Here is a 14,384-nt window from a genome sequence, read left to right as displayed (position 1 = left end):
AAATGACCACTGCTGATCACAGTTAAAAGTCTGATGCCTTTTTGTGTCATTCAGCTTCACCTGGTTAAGTTTACAAGTCATTTTTAGAATGGAGTGATCCTTTTCCAAATCAGTGATTATTATTTTTTCAGTTTTTTTTTTCTGACATCTTTCACTTGAATGTTAAAAGTTGCACTAAGTAAATACAGCTGGATAAAACAACAATCGTGTCCGTCTTTATTTCAGGCTGCAAAGCAACAAAATGTAATTATTGTGAAGTGGGTTGACTTATATTCTCTACCCACTGTGTATTTATTTTATTTATTCATTCATTAAATAATTAAATTGTGTATTTGTTTATTTAATTTATGCATTTATTTTTACTTAAATTTTTTTACATTTTTGATTCATTTGTTAAGTTCTGTATTTTTTAATTAGTTTTTGTTTATTCAGCATTTTTAATCCGACTCTACTGATTGAGACAATTTTATATAATTTTTTATATAAACATATGCTTAATATATAATATATGCTTTATTATGTAAGATATTTTATAATGGACATTATAATGTATAATGTATTTTATCTACTCCTATTTTCCATTTTGTTTTATCGAATTCTTCAGGGTTGCTTCTTTATTTTTTTTAAAAATATATAAAATATATATATTTTTGTCCATTATAGGTTTACATAGCGCTCAAATTCTTTAGTTTTTTTTGGGTGTTTATTATTTATTAATATTTTTTATTAATGAATAATGTTTTTATGAATAAATTTTTAATTAAATGCTTTCCAGGGAACAACGGTAAGTGAAGTCAATAAAAAAAGAAAAGAACTAAAATAGTTTTTTCATGGTTTCAAAGTTGATATGAGTTTTATTTGTTTATTTTGAATTATTTATTTAAGGTCAATGTTCGATTAAACATAGATGATGGAGGTCTTCAGTGCTAGCGATGTTAAGTAGTGTTGTATTCAATTCAATTCAATTTTATTTATATAGCGCTTTTAACAATGGTCATTGTCTCAAAGCAGCTTCACAAAAAAAAAAATTAAAGAATATATATATTTTTTTTTTAGAAAAGAAAAGAAAATATTTGGAAGTGTGTATGTGTGAAAAAAATGTGTCTAGATAATAATGAAATGAATGAAATGATGAATGAAATGTCTCTGATGAGCAAGCCAAGGGTGACGGCGACAGTGGCAAGGAAAAACTCCCTGAGATGGCAATAGGAAGAAACCTTGAGAGGAACCAGACTCAACAGGGAACCCATCCTCATCTGGGTGATAACAGATAGAAATAACATCAAGTGTGTTGTGCAGGTGAAAGTACAATATAACAGAAGTTGTGTAGATTCAGTTCAGCAGTAGGTGCAGAGGGCAGATGGGGTCTGGATCACTGGAAGCACAGGAGCAGGATGTTTAGCTCCAGCCATCATAAAGCAGAATCTAGCTGGAGCTGGTCCTTCTCTGGATGCCTCAGGATCCTCGCAGGGTTGGCCTTTGTCTACTGAAGCTGGCACAATCTCCAGATGTCTCGGGATGGGTAGAAAAATACAGAAAGGATGGAGAGAATTAGCGTAGTTGCCATTCAGGATAGGTGTACTGGAGTATGAGGTTATGGGATGAGTTACGCATATGCCAGATTAAAGAGATGCGTCTTGAGTCTACTTTTGAATTGGGAAACCGTGTCCCCGAACAGTGTCTGGAAGGCTATTCTTGTACTAATAAGAATAAAAGTTTAACCAGGACGTTCAACTAACTGAACAGGTGCTAATGTACAGAGCGCCCATTTTGGATCTCTGCTCCTGACGCCACGCCCCTAGGGTTTTAAAGCAAGATAGATAAAGTATCTGATTTTATAAGAGTGTGATTGCTCTGTGGCTGGGACACCATACACACTTATAATCACTCTCCACTTTATTTGATACACCTGCTTATTCCTACTTATCTAAAAGGGACAGTGCAGGTTCGGGTCAAGAGCTTCAGGAGATTGTTACATCAAACGTCAGACTCGTCCTGATCTCTGTGGCTTTATTCGAGCATGGGTCTGGGGAGTATTTCAGAAGGGCCAAACTCCTGCTGAGATGTTCACACACCACCATCAGATCAGATCGGAGGAGGACGATCAGACAGGTCTGAGCCGACGGAACGTTTATAGTGCCTCGTTAATCACTACAACCATGATGGGGAGAAAAGCAACTGAGAAACCTTGTGTGTGTATGTGCGTGCTGTACAAGGGCAGAAGATTTGATGAGGTTCCTTTCCTGTCCTTCACAAGCTCCAGTCTGAGACCATCATGAGCACAAACACAGCGTTATTAAAGACTGCAGAAACACCTGGTGGTTATTTTATCAGCTGACCTTATTTTATTGCCACATAACTTTACTAAGTCTAGACCTGAGTAACTGATCAACCCCAGATCATAACACTGTCTCCAGAGGCTTGTACAGTGGACACTGTGGGCATGATGTCCGAGGCCGTACAGATCGTCAGAGCGTCTCGCAACAGGATTGTAACTTTTCTTTCTTCTTCCCCCCTTCTCTTTCTTCTGATTTATGAATAAAAGCATTCCTCCAGTTCTTTAAATCCCAAGCCTCACTGACGATAATGCTTTAAAGATCGGCTGGACCTTTCAGGGAGGAAAGCTTACAGAAGCGAAAGGATTTAATTACTTCGATTCAGCTAGTGTTTGTGGAAGCGAGGAGGATAAATCCTTAGAGTCGGCTCTCGGGCTTCTTCAGGAATGTGGAATTTTTTGGCCGTGTTGTATCAGACGCTACAAACACCTCAACATGTGTCACTGTGCATTACCATCACCACACTCTGGAACTGATTCAGACTTAAACACACTAAACTTAGGGTTTAGTTCTCTTGCTAACTGTTTATTGAATAAACCTTTAAAAACTTGCGAAAGTTTTTAATCAAAATCATTTCCAGTAAATTTTTCCTCTTTCATCATTAAATACTCCAAGATGTGTTCATTAGATCAGTAAAATGTGTTTGTCCACTATTACACCAGACGCATGTGTTTATTATTAGTGTTATCGTTGTGTGTGACACAGCTAAAGACTCTTAAAGGCATTTTATAAAGTCATTGTTTTTGACTTTGGGTCAGTGGCTTCATGTTTAATTTATGATAATGTTTTAAATAATGTATTGTTTTTGAAGGATGGTTGATGTGTTGGTTTTTTAAACATGGCTTCACTCAGTGTTTGGGGGACGAGTGTGTGGAGTTTGGGGTCATTGTTTGGGGGGGCGGGTCTAGTGTGGGAGGTTGGAGTCTGTTTGGGGGACAGGCATGGCAAGTTTTGGTCAGTGTTTGGTTGGACTAGGCTGTGGGCCTTGGAACTAGTATATTGAGTTTTGTTTTAGTGACATTTGGACTACTGTGAAGGGGCTGGAATTACTGTTATTGGGAAAGTATTGTGTGAGGAGTTTGGCTTCGTCTTCGTGGGATTAGTGTGTGGAGTTTGGGGTCTAGTGTTTGGTGGACTAGTGTGTGGAGTTTGGGGTCTAGTGTTTGGTGGACTAGTGTGTGGAGTTTGGGGTCTAGTGTTTGGTGGACTAGTGTGTGGAGTTTGGGGTCTAGTGTTTGGTGGACTAGTGTGTGGAGTTTGGGGTCTAGTGTTTGGTGGACTAGTGTGTGGAGTTTGGGGTCTAGTGTTTGGTGGACTAGTGTGTGGAGTTTGGGGTCTAGTGTTTGGTGGGGTCTTGTGTTTGGTGGACTAGTGCGTGGAGTTTGGGGTCTAGTGTTTGGTGGACTAGTGTGTGGAGTTTGGGGTCTAGTGTTTGGTGAACTAGTGTGTGGAGTTTGGGGTCTAGTGTTTGGTGGGGTCTTGTGTTTGGTGGACTAGTGCGTGGAGTTTGGGGTGTGGAGTTTGGTGGACTAGTGTGTGGAGTTTGGGGTCTAGTGTTTGGTGGACTAGTGTGTGGAGTTTGGGGTCCAGTGTTTGGTGGACTAGTGTTTGTGGGATCTAGTCTGTGGGCCTTAGAACTAGTAAATTTTTTTTTTTTTTTTGTTTTGTTTGAGGCATCTGGATTACTGGAAAGGCGCTGGGATTACTGCTACTGGGGAAGTATTGCATTGGGGTTTGGATTCGTGTTCGTGGGATTAGTGTGTTGGCCTGGGAACCAATCTTTGAGGTTCTGTATCAGTGAAATTTGTTCTTTATTTGATTATTGTTTAGGAAAGTATTGCGTGGGGGTTGGGGGGCAATAAACAAACCAGTGGTTTGAATATTTCTGGAATTAGGCAGATGCCCATATCCAGAGCAATTTACAGAAGTAAGAGGGAATCGCATGCATACCACGGAGTGGTTAAGGGTGCAGCTGGGATTTAAACTCATAACCTTCTGATCTGTAGTTCAGTGCTATAAGCAGACACACACAAGAAAACAAACAAACAAAAAAAAAAAACCACTTTATTTACATAAAAGTAAAAGAAAGCAGTGAAAATTATCTGCCTTTAAATCATTGGCTCTGTCGCTCTCAGATTTCTGAATCGTTTTCGATTATTTTGAGTTATGTTTATTTTGGTAGAGACTTTTAGTGAGGGCTGGAATGTGGCTCAACAGGAAGCTAGCAATGCTAATCAGCATTCTTCTTTCAAATTAAACACCGTTCAGTATAACAAGACTAGACGAGCCCAGCTGTGCAATAGCACGGCAGCTTACTGCCATACACAGCTCTAAAAGGGAATTCAGTAGTTTGGGTCAGTGTTTAGGATTCTGGAAATTTTTTTAAATGTTTTGACCCATGTTTAGTTGCTTAAATCAGTGTTCAGAAGTTTAGATTAGTGTTTGGATCAGTGACAAATAGATTAAATTAGTGTTTAGATAATAGGATGAGTGTAGATTGGATTAGTGTTTGATTCGTTGTGTTTTATACCACAGGGAAGAATGAGGGAGTTAATATAAAGCTGTTACAGATATAATGAAAGCAGTGGTAATAATGTTGACAGAAATGATGATGGGTTTTAACTGGAAGCTGCTGAAGCATGTCTGAGCAGTAATGCTGTTCTTTAATGATGAGAGCGAGAGGGAGGGAAATAAGTGTGTTTAGACTTTCTGAACCAGTCTGACCACTCAAGCATGAGCACCCTGCCCCGAGGGTGATTGAAAGAACGCTAAATTTACTTCCCAGTAAGGGAGGGAGGAACCCGGCGCTTATCTGTTCCTCCACAGGACACACTGCAGGAATGCTAAGTGGGACGGAGTTGAAAAGGGAGCTAGCGTTTACGAGCCCTGGAGAGCCTCTTGGATTCTCAGCGTTCCGAACAAAAATGCCAAAAATGCACAATCCTGACCTCTGGCTCTAGATCTGTGACTATTTATAGAAGCCGGTCCTTTATGCTCCACCTTACAATCATCTCAGAATGTTAAGTCTCTCACCATCGCGCTCGGCGTCAGCCGCTTCAACTCCGTGCCTTTTCAGGAAATCTGTTAGAACCTGTCTCTGGGAAACAAGTGGAAAAGAAAAACCCTTTTGAGTTCACGTTTCCATGAGAGAATCCGTACGGTGCCTGGTGAAGTGGAAGCAGACGGCTTCCTGAAAAACACACACATACAGACAATAAGCAGTGCAGCAGTGTTCATTATCTCGGCATGAACAGAGCCTGCAATCATCCAAGGCTCTGCACAATGATTACCCAATTCACCTCAATCTGGTCATTACACACGGAAAAGCAAAGCATTTCCACTAATCTTGAAAATGATCAGCAGGTAAAACTGCGATTATCTTCTGCAAACCTCCTTGACAGGAAGCTCAGATAGATTAATTGTTTGGTATCTTTTTGTTTGGTCACAAATAAAAGAAACTCACTACCACGTGCTCCGCTCCAGAAGCAAACTTCATTGATTGATTAGATTTTACCCGATTTGCAAATCTGCAAACACTGAAGGAATTAATGAACACTGTACTGTATGTGGTGTTACACGGTCCTCACTGCTACGGTCCTGAGGATGCTACAGCTGCACATCTGGAACATCGGGCAGTGTTTGATAAAACATCTGTGTGTAGTTATGAGAATAAAACTCTTCATTTTCTACGGGTGCGGTGGTGTAGTGGTTAGAACTGTGGTCTCACACCTCCAGTGCCGAGGGTTCGATTCCCACCGCGGCTCTATGTATATGTTCTCCTCGTGCTTGGTGGGTTTCCTCCAGGTTCTTTGGTTTCCTCCCACAGTCCAAAGACATGCTGGTTGTAGGCTTATGTTATAGCAGTTATAAAAACACACACAGATTGTCATGTTATGGAAGACTTAAAGTTACAGATTTGACTGATACAAAGTGCTGAGACTGAAGATTCCTACCAAAACTCTGCTCTATACACAGTACTGGTGTGAAGTAGCTGTTGCTATAGTAACGATAATGTATTAAAGTGAGCACATAGCAAGAATATCAATTCAATTCTATTTTATTTTATTTTGTTTGTATAGGGCTTTTAACAACAGTAGACGGAATACATGTGTGTGAATGAGAGGTAAAGAAGGTGCAGGACTTTAAGTACTTAGGGTCAACTGTCCAGAGCAATGGAGAGTGTGGAAAGGAGGTGAAGAGGCGGGTACAGGCAGGTTGGAATGGGTGGAGAAAAGTTTCGGGTGTGTTGTGCGATAAAAGAGTATCAGCGAGAATGAAAGGAAAGGTGTACAGGACAGTGGTGAGACCAGCGATGCTCTACGGCTTGGAGACAGTGGCGCTGAAGAAAAGACAGAAGGCAGAGCTGGAGGTAGCAGAGCTGAAGATGTTTGGACATGTTCAGAGGAGAGATGGTGAATATATCGGTAGAAGGATGCTGAGGTTGGAACTGCCAGGCAGGAGGTCTAGAGGAAGACCAAAGAGGAGATTTATGGATGCAGTGAGAGAGGACATGAAGTTAGTTGGTGTGAGAGAAGAGGATGCAGAGGATAGGGTTAGATGGAGGCAGATGATTCGCTGTGGCGACCCCTGAAAGGGAACAGCCGAAAGACAAAGAAGAAGCGCTTTTAACAATGGTCACAAAGCAGATTTATAGAATCAAGAGAAAACGATGGAAATGTGTGTAAAAACCAAATGATCAGATTGTCTGATTGTGGCTGATGAATCTGATTTTCATGTTACAGGTGGAAACGTTTGTGTCCGAGCATCACACAGATCATAAGAGTTCCGTGTGTTGGTCTGATATTATTATTATTATAAGAGTGGAGAATTTTCATTTGTCTCTTATTCCCAGGACATTTTCTGTTTTCACTATAAAGTCAGGAGTTAAACCTAATCAGTGTTTGAGTTTGTGGAATGATGTCAGGTTGTAACAGGCTCGGGCGTGTCGGGCGTTGCCGGTTTCTCGCTTAGATCTTTCCTGTATGAAGTTCACCCAGAGCAGCGCCTGATTGATTCAGGTGTGTTTCTCCCTTGCCTCTTTCACTCTCTCACTACACTGCCTGGTTCTGTGGTTCTCTACAGTCTCACTTAGGAGCACCAGGTCATTGGAGTCACCCCTCATCGTATGGGGGGATTTCATTCCCGAATCAAAACCACAAACGAGGGTTCAGGTTCTGGCTGCTGGTGACTCTTGATCAATACAAAATAAACAATATAGAATCACTGTGCAGTTTAAATAAAGACAAACGCATGTGTATACAACAAAGGCGGTTCATTTCACAAAAACTGAAAATTTCACATGTGCAAAAGTATGTGAACCCTTGTACAGTATTAGTTGCTTGTGGCTCCACTATTTGCAGCCATTATTTCAACTAAACGTCTCCTGTAACCACTAACACATTTGCTTATAGGGATTTGAGAGAGGTTGAAGATTCTGGTCAAGAATTTGTTGATATGCCAAAAAATTCATGGTTCCTTGGATTAAATGGAGTCATCCAGGTCCTGAAGCAGAAAAGCAGCCCCAGACCTTAACATTTCCACCACTATACTTCAGGGTTGAGAGGAGGTTCTTTTCTTCATATGCCATGTTGGCTTTTCTCGAAACATGTCGGTTTTGATTGTGACCAAATAACTTTACTTTGGACTCATCTGTCCAGAGAATGGACTTCCAGAAGGACTCTGGTGTGTCCAAACGCTCTCTGGCAAAGTTGAAACGGGCAGCTTTGTTCTTTTTTTGTTTTCTGGTGCTTCTGGGTGATATTTTTGATGGGCGTCCACTTCTAGGCAAAGTTGCTGTCATGTTGAAGGCCCTCCATTTGTAAATAATCTTTTTAAGATGGTCTTATAGCCCTTCCCAGACGGATGGGCTGTCACTACACCCTTCTTCATGTCCTCAGATATCTCCTTTGCTCCTGGCATTGTTGATTTGTAAGGAACCACCATAGTTTGGATGGTTTCTTCTCTCTTTTAATTAGTGCAGGCAGAACCCTTTCCCAGGGATGTCTCATTTTATTGGTCTGCTTAAATGATTAATTAAGCACTCAAATGTGTTTCACCCGAGTCTGTTACCTGCTTGACCTATCCAGTGCAACTGGGGGTTCACTTACTTTTGCACATACACTAAATCCATGTTTCATGTAGTTTTTGGGCAACTTACACAAGTCCCACTAAACAAGTAAATGCAATTGATAAACATATAGCTGACATTTCATACATAAAAAATGGTAATGATAAAATAAATAAAAAATCATGGTGAAACAACAGAAACATCTAAACTGCTCGTGGGGTTCGCATACTTTCAAGCAGCACTGTATATATATATATATATATATATATATATATATAATATTTTTTTTGCATAACCAGCTGTGTTTTATATATATTTTTAATAATAGTTGATTTCTGATTGCTGTACAGATTCACTTTAATCGTTGGTTTGTAAACCTTTTAGCATTAATGCACCACACTCAAGGTAAATTCTTTTTGCCTTACAAATGGCACATGTTCGTTCTTAAGGTGAAATTCCGTATTGTGAAACACATTGTCCTATAGGAAATAATGTAAATGCTGATAATCCGTTCCAGTCACTCAAACATATTACCAATTTCCAACACTATAATCATATTTTTGCATATAAAAACAATCCCAACATTTAGAAAAGACATGTAAATCAAGTAAAATATAAAATAAATACACTTTAAACATCATTTAAACTTAATGTATGATTCCTCTTGGCACCGACTGCTTTCAAAACCAAACTGAAAGCGTCTCCCTTTTCTTCTTGATAACGTTTCTGATAACATTCTTGGGACCCATAGTGCTGTGTCTTCACTAAATCTTACACAAAATGCAAAAACAACCACAAATAAAATATGTAAACTCACTTCGCTTGGTTTCCACTGACGCAAACAAGTTTTAAATTTACACGCAACTTAGCCGTCGCTCACTTTGGCTCGGTTCGGTTGCTTGTATGCTGAAAATGCTTCATATGTCCAGACAAATTTCTTGCAAAAATTCATTTTGTATGTTGAGGTACATTTAATATAAATTTGTATGCGTGTATACACCAATCAGCCAGAACATTAACACTGATTATTAGTTACCCGGTCCCCAAACTCCCCACATCCCAATCCGATCCAACACTCATGGGATGCACCAGATGATCCATGAAAACCCACAGCACCCAAAGTATCTGCTGCAAACGTCCTGGTGCTCAGATACCACAGCACTCCCTCACAGACCCTTCAGGGCCACGCCCAGAGGGACAGAGCCACCCAGGAGACACAAGGGGGAATGGACACAATACTGGACTGATACACGGCTTCCTCCTGCGTCCACAGTTACTCCTGATGGATGTGGTTCGTCCTTCTTGGTAGTATGCTGACTTTACCCCGGATACAGTGACTCTTGATACAAGACTTGCTGTCTTGGTCACAGATACACAACAACAATAATGTTATGTTAACAGTAATGTTTTTTGGGGGAATTGAGAGGAACCTGAATGAAAAGAAAGCTCACACGGATGTGGGGAAAACGTCCGACCTATACATGAACAGATACCCGAGCTCAGGATAGAACCAAAAGCTGTTAGATAACATACACACACACCTTCTTCATAATCACACTGATTGTTCTGTGTGTGTGTGTGTGTGTGTGTGAATGAGATTAAGAGGGTGGGATCATGTTCCCTGTAAAAGTCTCTGTGTATTGTGGACACACACAGTGGGCGGTGTTTAAACGTTCTACAGGACTGTGTTTATTACACACTCCTGTAGTTTATTTACTCCAATGAATAATACTAACAATATTCTAGAGCTCCTGGTTCTGACTCGGCTTCCTGTTCAAGTAGAGGTTCCAACGTTTTACAGAATTATTCTGGATATATATGTATTTATAATAAACCCCTGGACCGTGCTTTATTGGTGTGTGTGTGTGTGTGTGTGTGTGTGTGTGGTAATGAGTGTTCGTTCTCATCGTGCTCATACCTGCAGGAGTGATCTAGAAGGATCTTTGCTACTTGTGTGGGTTCGACAGTTTTTAAACAGTTTTTCCTGAAAATGTTTGTGATGATGAATAATTCCTTTAGTTAAGTTAGTTAAACTTAACTAGTGCTAACTAGTAACTAACTGAGGCATAGTAATGTTACAAGAAGATACTATATTTTAATATTGAATATTTAATAAGAGAAGTCACGTCTTTGTTTTGTATTAAATGCTATTAGATCCGTGTGATATGGGTCAGGGTGACTATAAGGTGCCTTTGAGATGTCAGAATTTCCAAAATAAACATCTGAGGTTTTCCATTTAACTTCATATTAACTTTATTAGGTAGACCGTAGGTTGTTGGACCATAGGCGTGTGTTTAAGATCCAGCATGATTTATACAGTAACTGCATGGGGACAGTTTACTGGACCAGCAGAATGTCTCCGCTCTGTCATGGACAAAGTCACAGTAAATACATTTTTATCACATAGACAGTGTTATGATCTGGGGTTGATCAGTTACTCAGGTCTAGACTCGGGCAGTAACGTTGAAGGTGACTGTGTACTGTTTATAAATATATTTAGACTTTCTGACGAGTTCTTTATATTTATTAATATTTCACTATGACAGGGTGGACATCAATTTCAGGGACACAAAACTGATATATAAAAACAACATTTATTATTATTATTATTATTATTATTATTATTGTTATTATTATTATTATTATTATTATTATTATTATTATTATTATTAATATTAAGTAAATTGTATTGAATAAACTGTTTATTAAAGACTTTGTTGACAGTAAGAACAAATGAAAAGTATTTTAATGTGTTATTTACCTATTTACTGCAGAGCAGCATGTGGGACAAGCTGATGTACTAATGTACTAATGTGTGTATAAATGTTTGATTATTAAAAAGAACCCACAGAATTTCATTATTTTGCAGTATGTTTATGAATCCTGAGCGTTTCTGATTCCAACACCAAAAGCACTTTATAGTGATATTAACCCAGGAATAAACACAAGCTGACATCTGTAAATGTTAATCTCAGTTAAATTCTAAATACTTGTTTAACCTTTAACATCCAGTTTGAAACGTGACCTGAATTTACTGAGATTTTCTTTTAAAACAAACGGACAGCGTGTTACAGCACAAACCCAAACACACTCTGCTGTAATTATAAGTGAAATAATATTTATAACACAATTCTTTTCCATTCCTGTTTTCTGATCTGTAATGAATCCCTCAGTGAGAGAATGATTAATTATAGACACCACAGTATAAAACATTACAGTTAACGTTGGAAGAAAAATCATTATTAAGGGTACAGAGTGTTAGTGTAATTAGTTTTAAGTTTACAATGTCTAAAATGTATTTTACACACACACAGACACACATATACTATATATAATTTTACTGAAAAATATATAATTATTATTATCATCATTATTATTAATGTTTTTCATAATTTTTATTATTCAGTTTTTTTTGTTAATATTCCAGATATTTGTGACTGGATGTTGAATCTTATTTATAATATTTTTAATCAATTTGTATTTAAAAATATTTCTAAAAAACTATTATTGTAAAATAGCAATAACAAAAATAATTAACTTGTATACAAAGAAAAATGATTAACAATTAAAATGAAAAATAACAACAATAATAATAATAATAAAATCACACTCATTGTCTATACAGCTTTATCCTATATATAGGGTCACGGGGGGCGGAGCCTATCCCAGGAGACTTGAGGGCACTAGGCAGGGTACATCCTGGACAGGGTGCCAATCCATTGCAGGGTACACACACATACACACACACTCATTCACACACTATGGACAATTTGGGAACGCTAATTAGTCTTATCTGCAGGATTTTGGACTGTGGGAGGAAACCGGAGTACCCCGAGGAAACCCACCAAGCACTGGGAGAGAACATGCAAACTCGCTGGTAAATAGTAGATAATTATATCATCATAAAATATTCATAAAGTCAAGCTTTGCTGTGTTCATGGAATTGTTTGCTCTCTCTCTCTCTCAGTTCAGAAGAGCTTTACTGGCATGAATGTTAAAAAGAAATCAATTAAATCAAAATTGTTGCCAAGCAGATTGATTACATTATAAATAAAATAAATCTGAATTTATAAACATAAATAAACATTATAAACATGTTAAATATGAAAGCATAAAATAGTAAGTAAACAATAAATAAAAACAATCAAACGACAACAACAACAATAATAATAATAATAATAATAATAATAATAATAACTATCAGGAAGGATCTGAACAATAGTGATGTAAAATTGTGGTTATCCTAACCCTATTAGTTTATTCTTAATAATAATAATAATAATGTAATTAAATCAGAGGGTTCTAACCGATTAGCCCCTCCCCCTGCTCCCCCTCCCGCTCTCGGCTCCGCTCGGGTGTTTCCGGATGAGTTCGGCTGCAGTCGGAGCGGCTCGTGAGGGTGAGGGGGGAGGAGGGGGCGGGGGGGGAGGGGGAGGAGGCGCTGAGCTCCGGGACTGACCGAGCAGGACTTCATTCCGCCGGAGCGCTTCACCTGGGAACCGCGCGGAGTGTGGAGTACACACACACACACACACACACACACACACACTCTGCAGGTGAGTTTTATCTTCTGTATCTTTGGACATGTGACTCGGGATCCGCGTTTATGTCCGTAGATTTGTGAGGTTTTGATAAAGTTTAAGTGTGTGTGTGTAAAAGTGTGTGTGTGTGTGTGTAAGGAGAATGTTTCAGAGCGCGAGCGTTCCTCATACCTGCTGTATCTACTGCACTCCAGCACTGTGTGTGTGTGTGTGTGTGTGTGTGTGTGTGATTGCTTGTTGTTGTTGTGTTTCATGTCAGTTGTGTTTTATGTAAGAAACAATGTTGCCGCTTCCTTACTGAACTTCAAAGAGTTTCGGTTAGAGTGTTACAGGTCTGTACACATGGGGGGGTGGAGGAGGGAGGAGGAGGAGGAGGGGGGGGGGTAAATCACAGTCAGGGGTGGCGGCATGTGATTATATAAAAACAAACAAACAAACATGTAATGTGTAACACGAGGTCGCGCCTGATTGAAGCGGGTGATGACGTCACCGCAGCGCTCCGAGAGTTCCTCATTAGCAGTTCCTCATTGTGGAGTGATTTCAGGGATTTAGGGATTCTTTATAGTCACACCAGCACACTCCCATGTTAGGGGACTGAAGTGGGACCCAGGTCCTGTTTAAGGCGGAGTGATATAAATATGAGGGTGTGTACATGTTTATACATGGATATTAATAAGATCAGTCAGTGGTAGATTATGGAAGAATGAAGAAGACAATCTGATCAGTTTGATTCACACACATTCACATCTCTATATATTTATACAAATAAAATAGAATTCAATTGAATTTGTACACGCACTCGGAGTCAGCTCCACACACCCACACACAAACACACACACTCACACACTCACCACTGACAGCTTCAACACCACCCACTAAGGAGGCCAGCATAACTTTTGGAACTGGAACAAAAAAATAAGAAAGAAGTTGCCGAGGAGGCCACACCCACATGTGACGACAGGAGTTAATTGTTAATTACTAAATGTGTTTGTTTGATTGTACTTAAATTCAACCTGTTGCTGTTAGGGGAGTAAATCAAGCGTTATAACAATTATACTAAAAAATCGATTCTTGTGAACGCTATAGGATCAGGAAGACGAGCCAGATAAATGTAGAGATTTTTGTAACATACAAAATTTGTAGATACAACCTGATCTATTAAAAAAACGTATATATAAATATAAATGTGTGTGTATATATATATATATATATATATATATATATATATATAGAGAGAGAGAGAGAGAGAGAGAGAGAGAGAGAGATCCTTGTTTGTGTCCTTCTCACATAAAAATCATCTCACGTGAAGGTTTCAGGATCAACAAGGTCACTCATTACAGCCAGAGATACATAAAAAAAAAATTGATGTTACAAAATTTTTTAAAACATAATTATCTTCCGTAATACTAACCGTAATCTTTCTGATTGTTCAGAAGAATT

The sequence above is a fragment of the Clarias gariepinus genome, chromosome 12 (genome assembly GCF_024256425.1).
Source record: "Clarias gariepinus isolate MV-2021 ecotype Netherlands chromosome 12, CGAR_prim_01v2, whole genome shotgun sequence".
NCBI lineage: Eukaryota > Metazoa > Chordata > Actinopteri > Siluriformes > Clariidae > Clarias > Clarias gariepinus.
This window is presented reverse-complemented; position numbering follows the sequence as displayed.